General features: G+C 32.8%; 1 protein-coding gene across 2 annotated transcripts in view; it reads right to left on the reverse strand.

Annotated features, from left to right (window-relative positions):
• The window catches only part of ZCCHC7 (zinc finger CCHC-type containing 7), a 204750-nt gene that overhangs the window by 178734 nt on the left and 7028 nt on the right, over window positions 1-18988 (reverse strand). The window lies entirely within an intron of this gene.

The following is an 18988-nucleotide window of genomic DNA, read 5'->3' on the forward strand; positions in this document are numbered from 1 at the left end:
TATCAGGTCTAGTTTATGTTAAGAATATATTTAGGAATCTTACCCTCCATTTAATAAATTCACAGTTCATTACTGTTTAAAATCACACAAACTGTGCCCACACATCAGCACTGCAACCAATTTAAATCCTAAATGGTAATGACTTACAAAAAAACTCAAAGAATTTTGGGGCTTAGTGAACTCTCAGCTACCATTTTGAATTGCCTTGTCTCCTGAAAAAAATTAATCCCAAAATAGATGCCCTTGCCACTCACATACTTCTGGACCACCTATTTCCTGACATGGATTTGAATGTGGTACAGAGAATACAAATTATTAGCCTAAGCCCTTGTTTTTTAATCTTAAGAAATGTATAAAGAGTTTTCTTGAACATCAAATCCTAAATTGAGAAACACTGACTTAAGAAACAGATTCCATTCTATAACAAATTTCTTTCCATTATGAATTATCACTATGAAGTGCTGCCTTTCTAACTAGGTACAATACCAAACATCAAAATAAAAATACAAATGTTAACAGTTCTAACAGAACTCAAAGACCATCCCGCAAAATGGACCCTGCAAGTTTGAGGGACCCAGTGTAAGAAAGTGCCCTATTCAAAATGGGAATAAAGTCTGCTGCCCCCCTCCCCCAATCCATTCAATATATATGAAAACAGACTTTCCTCTTCTGCACCCCAATAGCTTTCCCATACCACTCATCTCTGTCTCTTCTCTTAAACTATAGGATCTTTGAGGTCAAGTCTATGGCTGGTTCATCTCTGTATGGAGCAGCACACCTCACACAGTGAATCATAATAGTCTCTGATTTTTTGTGGGCTGAATGAATGGACATAGAATATATTTCTTTGGCTATGACTTACTGTCTCAGATTATTTATGTCTTTGTTCCAAACCAGTATCACAGATAATCAAAGGCTTACAGACATTTCAATTCAATTTCTACAATATCCCTTACAAGGTTAAAAAAACAACAGAGGCAAGTCCAGTTTTCTTTTTCCTAATTAATATAAAGAAACAATACGGACAGTTTAAGATACCAGGTAAAAGTCAGTAAAAGATACAGACAGAAACATCATTATCATCAGTGCTTATACAGAGCATCTCTATAAAATAGAAGCAAAAATTCCTTTATAATCAAATACCAGTATGTTACAATGTATTAAAAATCAGCTGATAAATAGTAGTGATTTTGAAAACCTAAATGTTTTTAAGAGGTCAATGGGCCTGGCTGAACCAATGAAATCACAGTATATAAATGACTAATTAATAGTTAGGATCTATAGCACCTTTCATGCAAAATGAAATATTCATCAAATACAGTAAGTTAAAAGAGTACTTTTTCCCCCCAAAAGCCACAAAGGTTTGGTCTGCATTACAAAGCCATAAGAAAATAAATTCTAAGCACTATATGAGCTATACCTTTTAATCCTATCATGATTGTCATGCTTTATACAAAATAAAGTCATATGCATTGTAGGAAATATAAAAGCCCAGAAGGTTAAAGCTTTGGATATAAAATTTAGCTAGCAGACTCAAAAACTAGATCTCTATTCTACTCACTTTTCACTCAACTTCCATTTATCTTCTTAGAATTCAGATATTTAAGAGTTTTTATTTCCTTCTAACTTTGTGTTTAAATTTTATGGAATAAATAAAATAACACACCTATGCCTCTACATTTGACAATAGTAGACGCTTTTTAAAGGGTTAGAGGGTATTTTTGTCTATATTTGTTAGACCTCACCTGGTTAGACAGAAAAACAAAGTATAAACTAAAAGTTTTTATGGGACAAAACATTTTTCAATTACATTGCAACATCAATTATCCCTAGAACTTCATTTATCAAGAAAAGAATATTCTGTAGAGTCTTAGGATGAAATAGTATTACTCTAAGTTCCCAACTTCCACTGTACTATTTTTAAAATAGCATAGTTTCAAGGTGCTTGGGTACAAATCATAAGAAATGTGGCTGGGCCTGGCTGGCTTGACTCAGTGGTTGAGCACTGACCTATGAACCAGAAGGTCACGGTTCAATTCCCGGTCAGGGCACATGCCCTGGTTGCGGGCTCAATCCCCAGTGTGAGGTGTGCAGGAAACAGCTGATCAATGATTCTCATCACTGATGTTTCCCTCTCTCTCCCTCTCCCTTCCTTTCTGAAATCAATAAAAATGTATTTTAAAAAAGAAAAAAGAAATGTGGGTGGCCCTGGCCGGTGTGGCTCAGTGGCTGGAGAGTTGGTCTGTGCACTAAAGTTTCTGGGGTTCAATTCTCCCTCAAGGGCAGTACCTAGGTTGTAGGTTCTCTGCCCTGGTCTGGGCCCATTGGGCATGTGCGGGAGAGGCAACCAATTGATGTCTATCTCTATCTCTATCTCTCTTTCTCTTTCTCTCTTCTCCCTCCTTTGACCCCCTCCCTCCCATCCACTCTCTCTAAAAATAAAATCAATTTTAAAAAATATCCTCAGGTGAGGATTAACAACAACAACAACAACAAAAAGGTAATGTGGCTGAATGTTATAAAGGTGTGATAATTTACTAAATCGATATCACAATTCAATTGCTTATAGTGGTCACTATTAAAGATGAGGTCCTAATGAATTACCTTTAGAATAGCTGTCCTTCGCCTTATACTTCCTATAGTTATTTGAATGTCACTTTCTAGACCAATTCTACTGGACACCTAAAGTTAATTCAACTTTTAGTCAAGATAGAAGTTACAAATAGCTTGTTATTAGCTACATTTTGTAAATATTAGGTCAATTAATATAGGTTATTTGCTAATTTTAAATTATATGACCATCAGAGCACTTATATTGAGTCATATTTTCAACTTAACATCTACTCCTTTCAGCTTCTTATGAAGTCAAATACAAAGTAATAAAAGGTGAAATAAATTTTTATTTTAATCTGCCCATTGTCATATTACAAGGTTTTCATACTAACGATTTCCCTCTTATTCCCAAAGATGTTATGGGAATGTTAAATAGCAAAAATTCTATCTATCTCTCAAAAGAAACTACTTTCTTATTTGATAAACAACAAATCACAAGAGGAAGTTACTTTGATTTACTTGCTGTTGATTAAAAATCTTCCATCAACTTAATGCAACTACCACATATTTAGTTTTAAAAATAGGGGTGGGGAGAGCAAGGAAAACGCGACTGCTAAACAATAATAGAGCAGGTGTAATTTGCTAATATGGTAAGAAGGTCAGAAATAAGGTTTTTTATTTAGAGGATCTAAATCCTTTCCAAATTATAATTAAAAAGTACGAAAAGTAACATATATCTAGACTTCAAAGAAATGTGCTTTTCAGAAAATTAGATACATAAATACTAACAAGCAAAGGTTATAAATACACTATGCCTGAAACTAATTTGAGGGGGATAAACCTTGTATGTCAGATTCCATCTGCTTCATAACTATTTGGGTAATAAAATCTTCAATAACCAACTCCATAATAAAGTAATATAGGTACTTTTTAAAAAATCTTGCAGTAAGCAAAAGACTTAGTGTAGGGTGTAGTACCTAAATATGGTACATTAAACAACGTGAGATAAATCAAGCAACTCTTCTAATACAATAAGTTAAAATAGTATTGCACTTGCTTAGATTAATATTTGTTTTTAATGTATATAAAGTAACTTAATGTCAAGCCTGAATCAGCCTGCAGCCTTCTCATTTAAAGGCAAATACATGTAAAAATGTGTGTAGTATACTTCAACATCAGGGTATAATATCTACTGGCCCAGACAATTATATACTAACAAAATAATTCTTCTATTTTAATTCTAAGTTATATTTGTTGCTTTTAATTGAAATCAGCATCTCTGACCCAATTTATAAGAACAATTTTTGTCCAAAAATTTATTGAAATATCTAAATGTTTTAAATGAGAAGTGTTATTGACTGAAAAACACTTTAATAAGAATTTCAAAAGGCAAATATAAAAAAAACAACACCAAACCACACCAATTTAATACACAATTAAAAGGTATGTTCCTCTTCTCTGAATTTGTACAACTTTGCATTTTTACTTATTTATAATAGCATAAAGAATCAACTTTCAGGCTGCTTTTTTTTTTAAATTGAGGCTTGTTTATACCTTATAATTATCTTTATTCTAGAATTTTTAGGTTCACTTTTAATAGTTCAATCTATATTTCTAATCCAGAAATTAGAAGAAGAGTTTTTTAATTTTGGAGTTTCTTGGTGTGTGTGTGTCTCTCAAACAATAATTATAAATTCAGAGCAAACTGAACATACATTTTTAAAGTATGCATAAGAATATAAAGCAGACTACTAAAAATATAAAAGTATTATTTGATATAAGTCTGTTTTTTAAGACTAAAGAAAATACACAGAAAAGGAAAATTTTTAACAATTTATTTAACTTCACCATCTTTTATGCCAATTTTCAATGTGGTCCATTTTTCAATCAAGGTCTACATATCTCACGATGTATTAAAATTATCAATGAATTTAAAAGCACTGCTATAAAACTTTTCTTTAGTCCATTCACCCCCTTAACTAATCACACAATGAAACAAATATTACACAAGGTGAAGGCTGACAAAAAATCATAATGAACCTCTCAGATGAGAAACTAATTGGTACTAAGTACACAATGGCTTACATTTAATCCTGTTAATAACCACACAAAAAAAGAAATAAAAGACTCACTTTTCAGTCATCTCTCTGGACCACTGGGCTAAAATAACAGCATGACTAAATCTGACATTGACCCCGTGGCCCTGCTAGGAGTTAAAAGAATTCCTTTGAGTCTTCTGAGGCCTGTTCTCAACTGCTCCAGAAGGGGTGGGCTAGTCATACACACTTGTTAACCTTCTTTACAGTAACAGGTCAAATTAGAAATGGTCATATACACTGTAATACACACCAGCTCTTACTTTAGACTTGAAGTCTGTACCTTTTAACAACACAAAAAGAACAATAATATAATAATAGCTGGCTGATAAAATGTCATAGATGGATGAAATGTAATTGGGACAGTAAGACTGTATTTCAACAATACAGATTGTATTCCAACAATTACTCTAAGTTTTAAACAAATAAAAAGATGTCTAAATTAACAAGAAAGACTAAAGTTGAGAAAAAGCACCAAGATGATTTGTCATCTATTTGTCACCTAAAATCACTAAATTTTAAAATATAAAAATTCCCTAAATAAAATTTTCTAGATATATTACAAAATAGTTTTCAATGAGCCTACTAAATTAAAATATACCTAATACTTTGTGAAGTTTTGCAGGATTTTGTGACATGAACCCATCAATGACAAAACAGAAAAATACATTTTCAAAATTATACAAATTTGCTTGAAATCAGATTACTTTTTTCCTTTCATCTTTTCAAAATACAGTTTATGATTTCCAAAAAGAAGATGATATCATCTCATACCTTCCTCTCTAACTAGAGATTTAAAATAATTATTGACATAGATTTACTATACTTGATAAGATTTCTCTAGTTCTAATATTAGTATTTTTAAATTATATTTTCTTAAATAAAATCTCACGTCTTATTCCTACTTCACAAAGTCTAATTGCTGAAAATCTAAATAAACCAACACTATTATATTTAATCATTTGCTTCCAGTTTTTTCTTTAAAAAAAATGATTACAGTTATTTTACGAAAATATTTAAAATTAAAAGGTCTACCTTTTTTATATATTGGAAGCCAGTAGATGTCCTTATAACACTAAGAAATAAAATTATTATATACCAAAATGTACTTTAATTTGTCTCTACAGCAAAATATAAAAATTTTACATGATTCAAGTTCTGCGTTCTTAGAGATCTTCTGTAAGTTTAGCTTATCATATTAATAAAAGGAAAAGAATACCATAGACAAAGAACTATTACTTAAATGAACATAATGTAACTGAATATCAGCAATTATCAGCAAGGATTGTTTGGTTAATTTTGTAAAGGCTTAAATTAATTCAGGATAAATGCCAGACTTAAAATTTTAAAACCTATCACAATCAAATATGTCAAGGTTTAAGTAAACTCTGAGAAAAAAAAGAGTTCAAGCACTCTGTGTTTTGAAAAATCTATAACGGCATATAAATCTCTACCTGTTAAGTGTAGACATTTTGGATATGAGCTTTTCTTTCCCCCAAGTTCTTGATCTCTCATACACAGTTTAGTATTTTTCAGGAAATACCAACAATCAACTAGAACATTGAAACATAAAAACACCTCAAACTTACCAAGCAATAAGAGAATTTTAAAATATTTCACAAACAACTCCTATTTAAAGCTCTAATGCAGAGCCTACTCTTTTAAACAGAAAAATCTAAAAGGTTTCCCAATCACACAATGTAATTTTACCTTCATTGGCTTACCTTCAAAGCACTTTCTGATCTAAAAAAATATCAAGAATAAAAGTATTTCCATTACACATTAATAGTTACTATACATGTTTAGCCATTCAGTTTTAAGAGAATCTTCCGCCCACTGCCAAAAGAAAAAAGAGAGGGAGAACAAAAAAGAAATCCTACAAAACGGGAGTTTCAAATAAACACTGGAAAAGGAATCAAGAATCATGACCTTTAAAAAAAAAGTTGTCTGACAATTGTGAAGCTTTTAATAGCATGAAAGCACTTTACGAGTTCGTTCTTTCCTTAATAAATTTCAAGTTCGGCTCTACATTGCTCTCCTACTGGAAGCCACACATGACAATTCTGTGCCTTAGCTTTAAGACCTAATAACATTTTACATGAACATTCAGTAAGGGAATAGTAGAGCTCTCTCTAACAGAAAAATTTTGTTATTTGCACTAAGAAAAATTTTGTTATTTTTAGAGCTGTACACTTTCACAGTTGAATCCGTTTTCATATCATGGATTATACCCTGATTTGATGTGAATACTGGAAATAAATATATTGTAGAGGTTAGTGTTTTTTAATAATTACATATGAATATCAAATGTAAACATAAAACAACTTTAAAAATATTAATCAGAATTAGGAAGAATAATTTTACAAACTTATGAAGCCTCTATAGCAATGATGAAAAGTAAAAATTAAGATTATTTTAATTGTCAGGGATAATACAACAGCTAATAAGACTATTAGGATACATTTTCTTCCTAGTTTGAAACTCACTGATTTTAAGAGAAACTGCTTCTTGAGACATCATTAGATAGAAATAAAATTGTGAAATACATAATAACTAGAAAATAATAAACACAAAAATTCAAAAATGCCATTTGTTTCTTGGTAATAACAAATTCTATAAACCAGTTTCACAGTCTAGGAGCACTAAAATCCAGAAGAAAAACTACAATTAGCAGGCACAAAAGGAAAACTTGCCCTTAGTCCAGTTTCCAATGTACTTAACACACATCCAGAAAGAAAATTTTAGATAACTCATTGCCATGGTGTATAATCAACTGAACAAACAAAAACCCCTAAAATTATGCATATCAAAATTAATCCTTTTTCATCCTATTTATCAATGTTAGAAAGTTCTCTTAGCTTATTAGTTAACAGTATAAGACAACATCAGTTTTCATGGTATATTTGGAAATTATTACGATTTTTAAATGCTAAAAAATACGTGTTATTATTTTATATTAATTTAAAAAATTCAAAATTCCGTTAAGTAATCCTATTGTATGTTGGCATCCTCACAAAACAAATGTAAAACAGAAGTATCTTTGATCACACTAATTTGCTATTTTAAAATCTTCACAGATATTAATGAAAAAATATTTTGAGGAGATGTTAGGATAGAAGCCTCTACTATTCCCTTACAACAGTAACAAATTACTCAACATCTGAATTGGCATAGCACTTCTCCAAAGATTTAACATTTAGTAGCACAAAGTTGTTTTAAAAAACAAAATCCTTCACATTTCAAAAGTAAGCATGTTTTGCAAGAATAGGAAAATTTTTAAGATCTGGTCAAGTTAAAAAATGTACGTCTCAAATCAATGTATATTCGTATGTCTATTTGAATATATACACACTATAACAAGAAAAAATGAATGTAAGAGATATCACATATCAGATTACAACTGATTACCTATGGATATCTTTTGAATATACAATAGTATTTAAATTAAAACTTATAACAGTACTACTTACTGCTAATTAGTATTTCTAGTAGTATTTACTTAATTCAACTATAACATAACATTTTTATTCCAACAGTAGAGCAACCATGAATAGAAAATTTTGGAATTAATACTTTTTTATCAATTTCATGCATAAAGCTAACATATCTTTTGAGCTTCTCAATGGCTAAAAAGTTCAATTGTTACTGTTATTAAGAAAACAAAACCAAAACCAAAATTAGTTTAGTTTTTCCTTGCTAGTCCCCATGGATCTAAATCCACAAAATAATTCTTCCCAATCTGCAAAACAAAACAACACACAAATAGATGGGCTAAGGAAGAAAGATCAAAACAAAGAAGTGAGAAAAAAAAAAAAAGATTCCCTTTCCCTTTAGCAATCAACAAAATAACAAAAAAGAAAAAGTGGAAAAGTCGCCCAGAATATATGACCATGTAAGCATGGGCACTCTTGCAGAAAACCAAGTCTGCAACCCAAAGCCATGGGAAATTTAAATTAGAGCAAACGGCCACAATAGGCAGGGAAATCTGTATAGATAAAAAGGGAATGCTGAGGTTGCAGGTATACTACTAAAGATCTTTTGAGATTTCCAAACAAACTTTATTAGTTTTATTAATTTTAAAAAGGAATAACTATCCACAATGTACCATAAAGATTAAGTTTTTTCCCCTTAAATCAAAATATACATATGTATGTGATGTATCTAAAGGAAGAGTAAGGATTCCCATTGCTTAATACTGAGAATCAGCAAATCCAGAAATCTGCTTCACAACTCTCTCTCCTTCCCTATTCAAATAATGTTAAAGCAATGAAAATTTTTAACAAATGAAAGAAAAGTCAGAAATAAGCCCTTTGCTCCTGTTGTTAACCTAAGTGATGGCAAGATCACACAGCTCCTCCTTGACTATTCCATAAAGAACTATATACCAAAGTTAGTTTAACTAATCAAAACAGCTTAAAAATTAGATGATCAGTGGTACAGCCATTACATTTCACCTGTTAAATCTGACAATAAAGGAAATTTCCCAAACTAGAACATCTCAAACAGAAGAATAAAGGGTCTTTACAACAACCAAGACGTCATGGTGTTAAAAACCAATACAAATATTCGGTAACTTAGAACTGATGAATTTTTACCAGTAACTCACCTATCCAAAAACATCTTGAATATTAACCTTTTTAGGAAAATATTTCATACACATAAAAATCAATCATACTATATTAAAGTAAGAACATGTTTACAGCAATATTTAAGTTACATTTATTCTCTCACAAAATTTATGTCATTTTTAAAGCAAAATAAAATAGGTGAAGTAGACAGGGTACTGAATATAAAGCAAAATATTAATTATAGGGAACTGAGGTAATTTTCAAGTACTTAGAACAGTAAGATTTTACTGGTAATTAAAATTAGAAGTGGAAAGTAATACTATTTCTAAGTAAAATCACTGACAAAAGTTCACTTTTGTTTCAATCAGATCATTTCACACTAAAAAATGATTAGAGCAATATAAGGAGTAACTTACGGATTAATGTAATTGCACACCTTTTCTTTAAATAAAACTTCCTTTCTTTAGTTAAATTTATTTGCCATTTTCCTCAATATCTTGAATTCCTCTCACCTGACTTTTCAAAGTATAATTATTCAATTACTTAGTAATGACATTTATCAGCTATAAGCAGACTATTCCCTATATCTTTAAAATTTCTCATTAATTACAAATATGGAAAGACTATTAAAAAGTTTTCTAGAAATTAGGGCTTTCCCTTCCTATAGTAGATAATTCTGTTAGAGGCACTATTCATTACAAAGCAAAATCAAATGTGATCTACGCACGCCAATAAAAACACTTTCTCTCAGTAAGTATCTCTAAAGAGCCAAACTTTCATATTGAGGTAATTATAAATTAACTATATATTTGGGCAAAAGCAGGGAAGGAGAGTACAAATTATTTTCCCATAATAGAACTGTGCTGTCTTCCCTTAAAGTGAATTTGCAAAAGAGCAGATGCTCTCAAGTTCACCATTGACAATATTCAAAATTATGACAAAAACTGAAATTCTAAGATAAAAATGTCATAAAAATAAAGTTATACATTAACAGACAAGATCCACTTTTAAATAATCTATTATTTTCATTTACATTTGAATCCAACTCTGTATTGAAAAAATAATTTCCCCCCGAATTATATCTGATAGCATGTTATCAGATCAAGATTCAAAAACTAAGAAACAAGTCAAATCTCTTCCTTTGGATATTCCTAAGTATCTCTGTGTAATCTGAAAAGAAAATGTGACCATATACATGGTGATGCTCAATTAAAATATTTATTTATTATAAGCAGAATCAACAACAATCTGGCAAATATTCAAAATGCCAAAAACTTAATCATGACAATTTATAACAAAACAAAGATAAACAATAATTTGGCTGAGTAACTTCCATAAGTCAACACTTTTATTAAGTGTTAACAACCAGGGGAGTATTAGCAAGACATCAGTAAATCACTTGGAAGTTAAATATAAATTTAGCAAAAACTTAAAAGCAGGACCTATTTAAAGACATAAACTAAATAGCCTTTTCTATTACAAGGAAAAAAAGAGTAAATATTTCCTAGTCTGTATTTCTTGTGAAAAATGTTTTAAAGTTTAAGTATATGTAGTTCCCATCAAATTTACCTTCTGACCATAAAAATATACTGTCTATAAATTACATTTATCTTATTAAACAAGTAATCATTATATGAAATACAGTACTTTTATAGCAAACAGCTGTAAGAAAATTACATTTAAACACTCTTTATCCAGACATCAGTATTCGAGTTCCTATGACAAGAAGATAAAAATGAAAATGTGCCCCCCTAATTTTATGCTTCTCCATTCCACCCAAGAAATAAAAGAGTAAATCTGTAGATGAGTAAGAAACTTACAATGGCAACTAAGTCATTAGTACTATATATATATATATATGTGTGTATGTATATATATATATATATATATATATATATATATATATAGTATTATTTTTTACTAAGCAGTTTTCAACAAATTTAGTATCTTTGTGAAAATTTAATCAGTTTCTAAAAGAAATGTTAAAAAAAAAAAAAAGTAAAATTTAATCCTCCCCCTAGGTACTTATCACTGTTGAAAGCTACTGTAAATGGATTTGGACTAAAAGTCATAAATTGACTTTGCAAGAATGCATACCTAACTTGCTGATCAATAGTAAAATCACAAAAATTAGCAACATGCAATATCAACATTCCAAAATGTTATTAAAATCCAACCCAAAGCTGCCTTAGCATTTCTGGGATTTCTAATGAGATTTTCAGTCTGCTGAATAATAGCTATAAAAGGCTTTCAAACTTCACTCCATTCACAAGTAAAGTTGAAATTGAACATTTTTATTTCTTCTCTTCCTATGACAACTTCACTACAGAACAGTGAATAACACAGCTTAAGTCATTATGCTAATTAGAAATTAAATAAAAAGATGCCCTTACAATAGTTAAGTGTAAGATAACATGCTACAACTAGAGACAGTTCAAAAGCAGCTTTAGGAATTGTGTAGTACAGGCTTACAAAAGCTGAAAACTCCCTCCTTGATGTTCTCAGTCACTGGAACTCTAGCATATGGCTATTTTTCAATTATAAGGCAGAAATTAAACAATACATCAATGAGAAGAATGTCAAACAGCAACCCACTGTTTTTATTTTATTTTATTTTTTAAAAGTGATTTTAGAGAAAGGAAGGGAGAGGGAGAGAAACATCAGTGATGAGAACCATCAATCGGCTGCCTCCTATACACCTCCCACTGGAGATAAAGCCCAAAACCCAGCATCATTGGGAATTGAACTCTGACCTCCCAGTTCATAGGTCGATGCTCAACCACTGAGCCATGCCGGCTGGGCAGCAATCCACTATTATGACCTATTTGGTCATAAAATCTCTCAAGAAACTATATTTACTAAAATTAAACTGACTAGTTATCTGATAAATGCAAAAAGGGGAGGAGGGAAATACTACCTTAAAGATTTGAGGAGCATTAAAAGCAAAGTTTAATTAATGTTAAAGATGATAAGGAAAAAAAAAAGATGGTAAGAACACAAGCTATGAGTGTCAAAGTTATAGTTTAAGACATGCTCTAATTGGAACAGCCCTGCATAAAGGACACTTTAAAAAGCTGTCCTTTGCCAAGGCTGGTTTGGCTCAGTGGATAGAGCGTCGGCCTGTGGACTGGAAGGTCCAGGGTTCGATTCCGGTCAAGGGCATGTGCCTGGGTTGCAAGCACATCCCCGGTAGGAGATGTGCAGGAGGCAGCTGATCGATGTTTCTCTCTCATCAATGTTTCTAACTCTCTCTATCTCTCTCCCTTCCTCTCTGTAAAAAATCAATAAAATATATTAAAAAAAAAAAAAAAAAAAGGTGTCCTTTGACTTATAGCACCTGGTCCACCTGAGAGAATTTTTCTATCTGCCATAAAGTTACATAAATTATCCCCTTTTTTAAAAAAAGGAAAAGGAGATATAAAGCAAGAAACAGGTAGAAAACATTAGAAGAAAATAATGACCAAGAAATCTGAACATATATAAAACATAAATGCCCTTCCTCATTTACATTTAGGCTAAGGTGGTTGTCTAAAAAGCCATACTATTAAAATGTTTAATCATATTAACCACATATTAAACCATTAATTAAACATTAATGATACTATACAGTCTTAAGTTTCTATTAGGGTTTTCAGTTTCTATTCTTCCTCTTTGCATTTAACCTAAACTTTAAATCCTATCCATTCTTTAAGACTCAGTTCAAAGGGCTACTTTTCAGTTCAGTCTTATACTTTGCCTACCCACAATAATCTTTTTTAAAAGTCTATTACATTCACCTGAAAATGATTATGTACTGTGCTGAAGCATCTCCTATTTGTAGAAATATATTTAACACTGGTATCACAGTGAAGTTTCCATATTGTCATGCACTTTAAGGTTTCTAAACACAGGAATTATATAGAAATTATTAAATCCCAACTTCTTAATGATACAGTGGCTTATACACTGGAAGCATCCAATAAGAATCTAGTATTGGACTGATTTTTAAGACTTCAGATTTAGTTTTAATTAGAACATAAAATGTCACCAAATAAAATTTGATTCCCTACCCTGCTATAAAGGATACAAGTTACCAACCAATTACAATAAAGAGATTTAAATTCAAATAAAGTATAAGAAAAAAAATTAAGAGCCAAATGAAAAAATCTTAACACTGACTCTAGTTATTTAATGAAAAAAGAATTAGTGATAATTTGTTTAGGTGTGATAATGATATGATTATTTAAGAAGAATATTTACCTTTCAGAAGTACATATTAAAATGCATATATGTATGTATATCAATGAATGAAATGATGTATGTGATTTGCTTCAAAATAATATAGGGGCATGGAGTTAAAGATAATATTGGTCATAAGTTGATAATTTGTTGAAGCTGGTTTATAGGCTACTAAGTCCATTACGACATTCTATTCTGTATACTTTAAAATTTCCATAATAAAAAATTAACAAAGAGTTAGCAACTACTCCCAGAGCTAATAATATCTCTTCCCTATGCAGGAAAATAAGTCGCTGATTATTCCTCTATAATTCTTACAGCATTTATTGTCTCCCCATCATTTGGCTGTCTTATACAATAATCCTTCTCAAACTTGAGATCACCCTCACAAACTAAAAGCCATGCTGATTTCCTGTGGTGCATGTTTTCTTCAACCAGGTAACCTGTCTTTCTAACACATGAGAATTGCAAGCCAATCCTACTGAGGATAACAAAAAAAAGAAAAGAAAGGGTGAGAATTTTTAAAAGAAAACAAATGATAGAGTAGGCACCGTTTATATAAAGAAGCCTTAGGAAAGAGTAAAGAAAGTAAATGAAATGAAGCCTAGATCTTAGAAATAAACTCCTACATCCCTCAGAAGAGAAAGCTGAGAGCCAGATGTAACAGGCACTTTAGGTCTATGTTTTGGCATGAATTTATTATAACCAAAGCCCTTATCATAAAACTGTATATACTGAGGAAGGCTTGGCTGAACATTACATAAATGTTACATCCCCAAGGCCTCAATGGAACCTCAGGAAACTAATCAACAAATTCAAAATCAGAAAATCAGAAAAGTATTGAACACTGGAAGAACGGAAAGGGGGAAAAATGCCTTTTACTTGTGTATTATCTGCCTGATAGTGTATTATCTCTAATTGTGTATTAAAATAAAACAAATGTAAGCATCTCACTGAAACTAAAATAGCAGGGGAAAGCCTTAACTATCCACAGAGAAAGAGTGGCGCTGTACTCATTACTACAAATTTAACAATACTAAATGGGAAATATGTATGTACTTATATAGTCTTTCATAAGTTCATGTACTACCTAAAATTCACTAATCCTATTTTTTAGAGTTAAGTTTTCAACCACATCTATCACTAGGATTTTGAGAGACTTAACTCCCATGGTTAAGAAAAAAGAGACTTCTATAAATTACTTAGCTTCTTATTGTATTTTGTCTCTTCAGTGAAACACAAACCACTTAAGGCAGTGGTTCTCAACCTTCTGGCCCTTTAAATACAGTTCCTCATGTTGTGACCCAACCATAAAATTATTTTCGTTGCTACTTCATAACTGTAATGTTGCTACTGTTATGAATCATAAATATCTGATATGCAGGATGGTCTTAGGCGACCCCTGTGAAAGGGTCGTTCGACCACCAAAGGGGTTGTGACCTACAGGTTGAGAACCGCTGACTTAAGGCTAAAACTATGTTTTTTTACCACTGTAAATCCCCTCTATATAATAGTCTACATAGAATATATGTTCAATAAATGTTTGTTCATTTAGCAATTATTTAAAAACAAAGTAATATATATCAAGGAATATATACAATATATTATATATTACATAAAATATATATCTCATCCTATATAATAAAAGCCTAATATGCTAAGTGTCCAGTCATCCGGTTATCCATTGAACCAATCAAAGCGTAATATGCTAGTGATATACTAAGGCCGCTCAACCACTCACTATGACGTGCACTGACCATTAGGGGGCAGATACTCAATGTAAGAGTCAGTGCACTCCCACAGGGGGAGCACCGCTTAGCCAGAAGCCAGGCTCAGGGCTGGCAAGCACAGAGGCAGTGGCGAGAGCCTCTCCCGCCTCCGCAGCAGCACTAAGGATGTCCGACTGCCATGGGATGCAGGCCTAAGCTGGCAGTCAGACATCCCCCAAGGGCTCCCAGACTATGAGAAGGCACAGGCTGGGCTGAGGACCCCCACCTAGTGCACGAATTTCATGCACCAGGCCTCTAGACCTATTAATAAAAGCCTATGTGGTTGTGACGCCCTCATGCTGTAACGAGTGATCACCAGGAGGCTGCGTGCACAGCAGGTGCACCCGGGTAGGCGGGGCTTGATGCTGTGTGCACAGTGCAGAGGCGGGTCCCGTGGCTCTGGCCTACCTCTCTGGGGCATCCATTGAGGAGCCTCAGATGGGTGGGCAGGGCCTACCTCTTTGGGGCGATGCGATCAATCATGAGGCTCCTGCACTGTGAGAGGGCACAGGCCAGGCTGGGGGAGACACACACCCCCCACCCCCCACCCCCGCTCCAGTGCACGAATTTCATGCACTGGCCTCTAGTATAAATATATAAAAAGGAGACTTCTGAGTGTGGAAAAGACCTGCCATCAAGGAGTTTATAATCTCTTCTCTTATATCCTATTGATATTTTAAATATGTCATAGTTTGGGGGTAGGGGTTGAGGGAAGGGAAAGGAGTACACAAATTAGCTGTTGTTGCTGTTTAACAATCATTTCAAAAGTATGCCAGAATTTCCACAAAATTCCACCAACATGAAAAAATCTTTTCTCTAGAGACTATTATATACACTGAATCAGACCTATAGGTATCAGCACTGAATACACTGCTTATTAACTGGAAAGAAATAGAATTATGGCATTAGCAGATCAAGGAAATAAAATAGGAATATATATTTGAATATCTGTAAGAGTTCATAAGAGTCAAGCAAGTTAATTTGCAGGCTGCAGAATTCGTTTCAATTTGGCTGAAACAAAAAACAAAAACAAAAAAAATCCTAGCCTGGCCAGCATGGCTCAGTGGTTGAACATCAACCTATGAACCAGAAGGTCAAGGTTTGATTCCCCATCAGGGCATATGCCAGGGTTGCAGGCTCAATCCCCAATGTGGGGTGTGCAGGAGGCAGCCAATCAATGATTCTCTCTCATCATTGATCTCTCTCTCTCTCTCTCTCTCTCTCTTTCCGGTCAATAAAAATATATTTTTAAAAATTCCTAGGAGCAAAGAGTAGCGATAAATATCAATATGGATAATAGAAGCATACACTGAATGTCTGGAATCAGAAATTACTTAGGTTTTGTATCAAACATTTTTACTAATACACACACACTAAACTTTAAAGGAATACATACCTATAAGAATGAATCAGTTTCTTTAAAAATTATAAATGAATGGCAACATATAAGGAAATTTTATGCAAAAAATCTATTCTAGAAAAACATAAGCCAACATAAGCAACAACTATATGAAACAAAATGGGGGAGGGGGGACTAAAAAATAGCAAAGAGCCTACCAAATATTAGTAGAAATGTGCAAATCATATAGAAATGTACAACACAACAAGTCATCATAAAAAACCATGCCGTTAAGTGGAATCCTCGTACTGATAAAACTGTATAATGGTGCAGCCACTGTGAAAAATAGGTAATTCCTCAAAAAGTGAAATATAAAAACACCAATAATTCCATTCCTAGGTATATAATCAAAAGAATATCCAGAACAGGTATTCGAATAAATACCTAAATATGAATGAATGTTCACAACAGCACTGTTCACAACACCCAAAAGGTGGAAATAACCCATATGTCAATCAACAAATGAATGGAAAAACAAAATGTGATATATTCACAGAATGGAATATTATTCAGCCTTAAAAAGAACGAAGAACTGATATGTGCTACAACATGCACAAATCTCCAAAACATTATGCTAAGTGAAAGCCAGACACAAAAGGTCACATATTGTATGCTTCTATTTAGATGAAATATCCAGAATAGGTAAATGCATAGAGACAGAAACAAATTAGTGGTTGCAGGGTCTGAGGAGGCAGGAATGAAAGTGACTTCAATGGGTACAGTGTTTCCTTTGGATGTGGTGAAAATGTTTTGGAACTACATAGATGTAACGGTTCTACATTTCCAATGAACTAAAAACCACTGAATTGAGCACTTTAAAATGGTTAATTTTATGTTAATTTCATCTCAATAAAAATACAGATATCCCCAAAACAATGAAATTCTTCTCTACAAATATTTGATAATTTAGTGATTAATGACGTGTCTCTCCCCTTTTAAAACTAATTCAGACATATATACCTAAACCCATCTTCTACTTGGCCCCTCCCACTCTAATCTACCAAGCAGATATAATCTCTCCTTCAAAAGTTTTTTCCTTCTAAAAACATTATTAGATCTTATTTATTCTGACAAAACTTTACTTGATTTTGCTCTATGTTTTATTTCTTTTCTACGTACTATTTCTATGTACTATTCTATTTCTTTTCCTCCTTTTGCTGTCAAATTCTCAGAGTTGGCCTATTACAGCCTGAGGCAGCCACCTGTTTTTATAAATAAGATTTTGTTGAAATAACCATCCCAGGTCTGTGTGGTTCAGTTGGTTAGAGCATCCTCCCATACACCAAAAGGTGGCAGGTTCAATTCCTGATCAGGGCACATACCCAGGATGCAGGTTCAATCTCCAGTCGGCACATGCGGGAAGCAACCAATCGATGTTTCTCTCTCACATCATTTGTCTCTCTTTCTCTCCACGCCTCTCTCTCTTTAAAAAAAAAAAAAAAAAAAAAAAAATCAATTAAAAAAAAAGAAAGAACGAACCATCCCATTTCTTAGGTATTGTGCGCACAATTAAGGGCAAAGTTAAGTAGTTAGGAGATCCTGTGGCCTGGAAACCTAAAATATTTCTTATCTGGCTCCTTATAATAAAGTTTGTCAATCTCTGGAGCTCCAGAGCATGATCTCCATTCAGTATCAACACTCCTCGGAGGGCAAGTGGATACCATGAAAGGTTTTGGAGCAGCAGTAAAATTCTCTGAGTAAAAGGGCATTTCAGGACCTTTATAGTGTATAGGGAAGATATATTTAAAAAAAAAAAAAAAGGATCATTTAGGAAACTATTGCTAGGCATTGGATATAAAAGATAAGACATGAAAGGCACTTTTTAAAAGGATAAGTATCAATACTAGATGACAACTTGTGACAGAAGGGACAAAGCTAACACCGAAATTTCAATCCTGTGATGTGGTTCTCAGAATTTGCATTCTCTCCTAGTCTACTTCACACTTTTAGCTTTTCAGTTTCCTACCTTACTTATTGTGGCGCTCCTGCAATCTTAATATTAATTCCATATCCTATGTGTACCAAGCATTCCCAGTGCTTGCTACCTGAATAACTCCTAGGTAAGCAAATCACATAAGAAGCAGCAGACCCAACAGAGTTGGCTGAATGAGAGCATGGGACCTATGTCAGAGGTGGATGGAGTACTCACCTGTGGTACCAAGCAGAGAGAGAGGGACACTAAGATTTCAGGTCCAGAATTGGCTCTAGCCAAACAGGAAGAAGCAGCTATGAAATTGCTTCCAGCAGAAGCAGAGTTTCTGTGATATTTTGACATACTCTTTCTGATGTTCAGACAGACCACCATTAGAGTAGCCTTTGGTAAGAGAGTCTCACAAGAAACAAGGCAAAAAACACGACCAAAAGGTGAGGAATTAAATGGAGCAG

This window comes from Myotis yumanensis, unplaced genomic scaffold (assembly GCF_028538775.1).
Source record: "Myotis yumanensis isolate MYYU_CA2020_CCGP unplaced genomic scaffold, mMyoYum1.0.hap1 SCAF_12, whole genome shotgun sequence".
NCBI lineage: Eukaryota > Metazoa > Chordata > Mammalia > Chiroptera > Vespertilionidae > Myotis > Myotis yumanensis.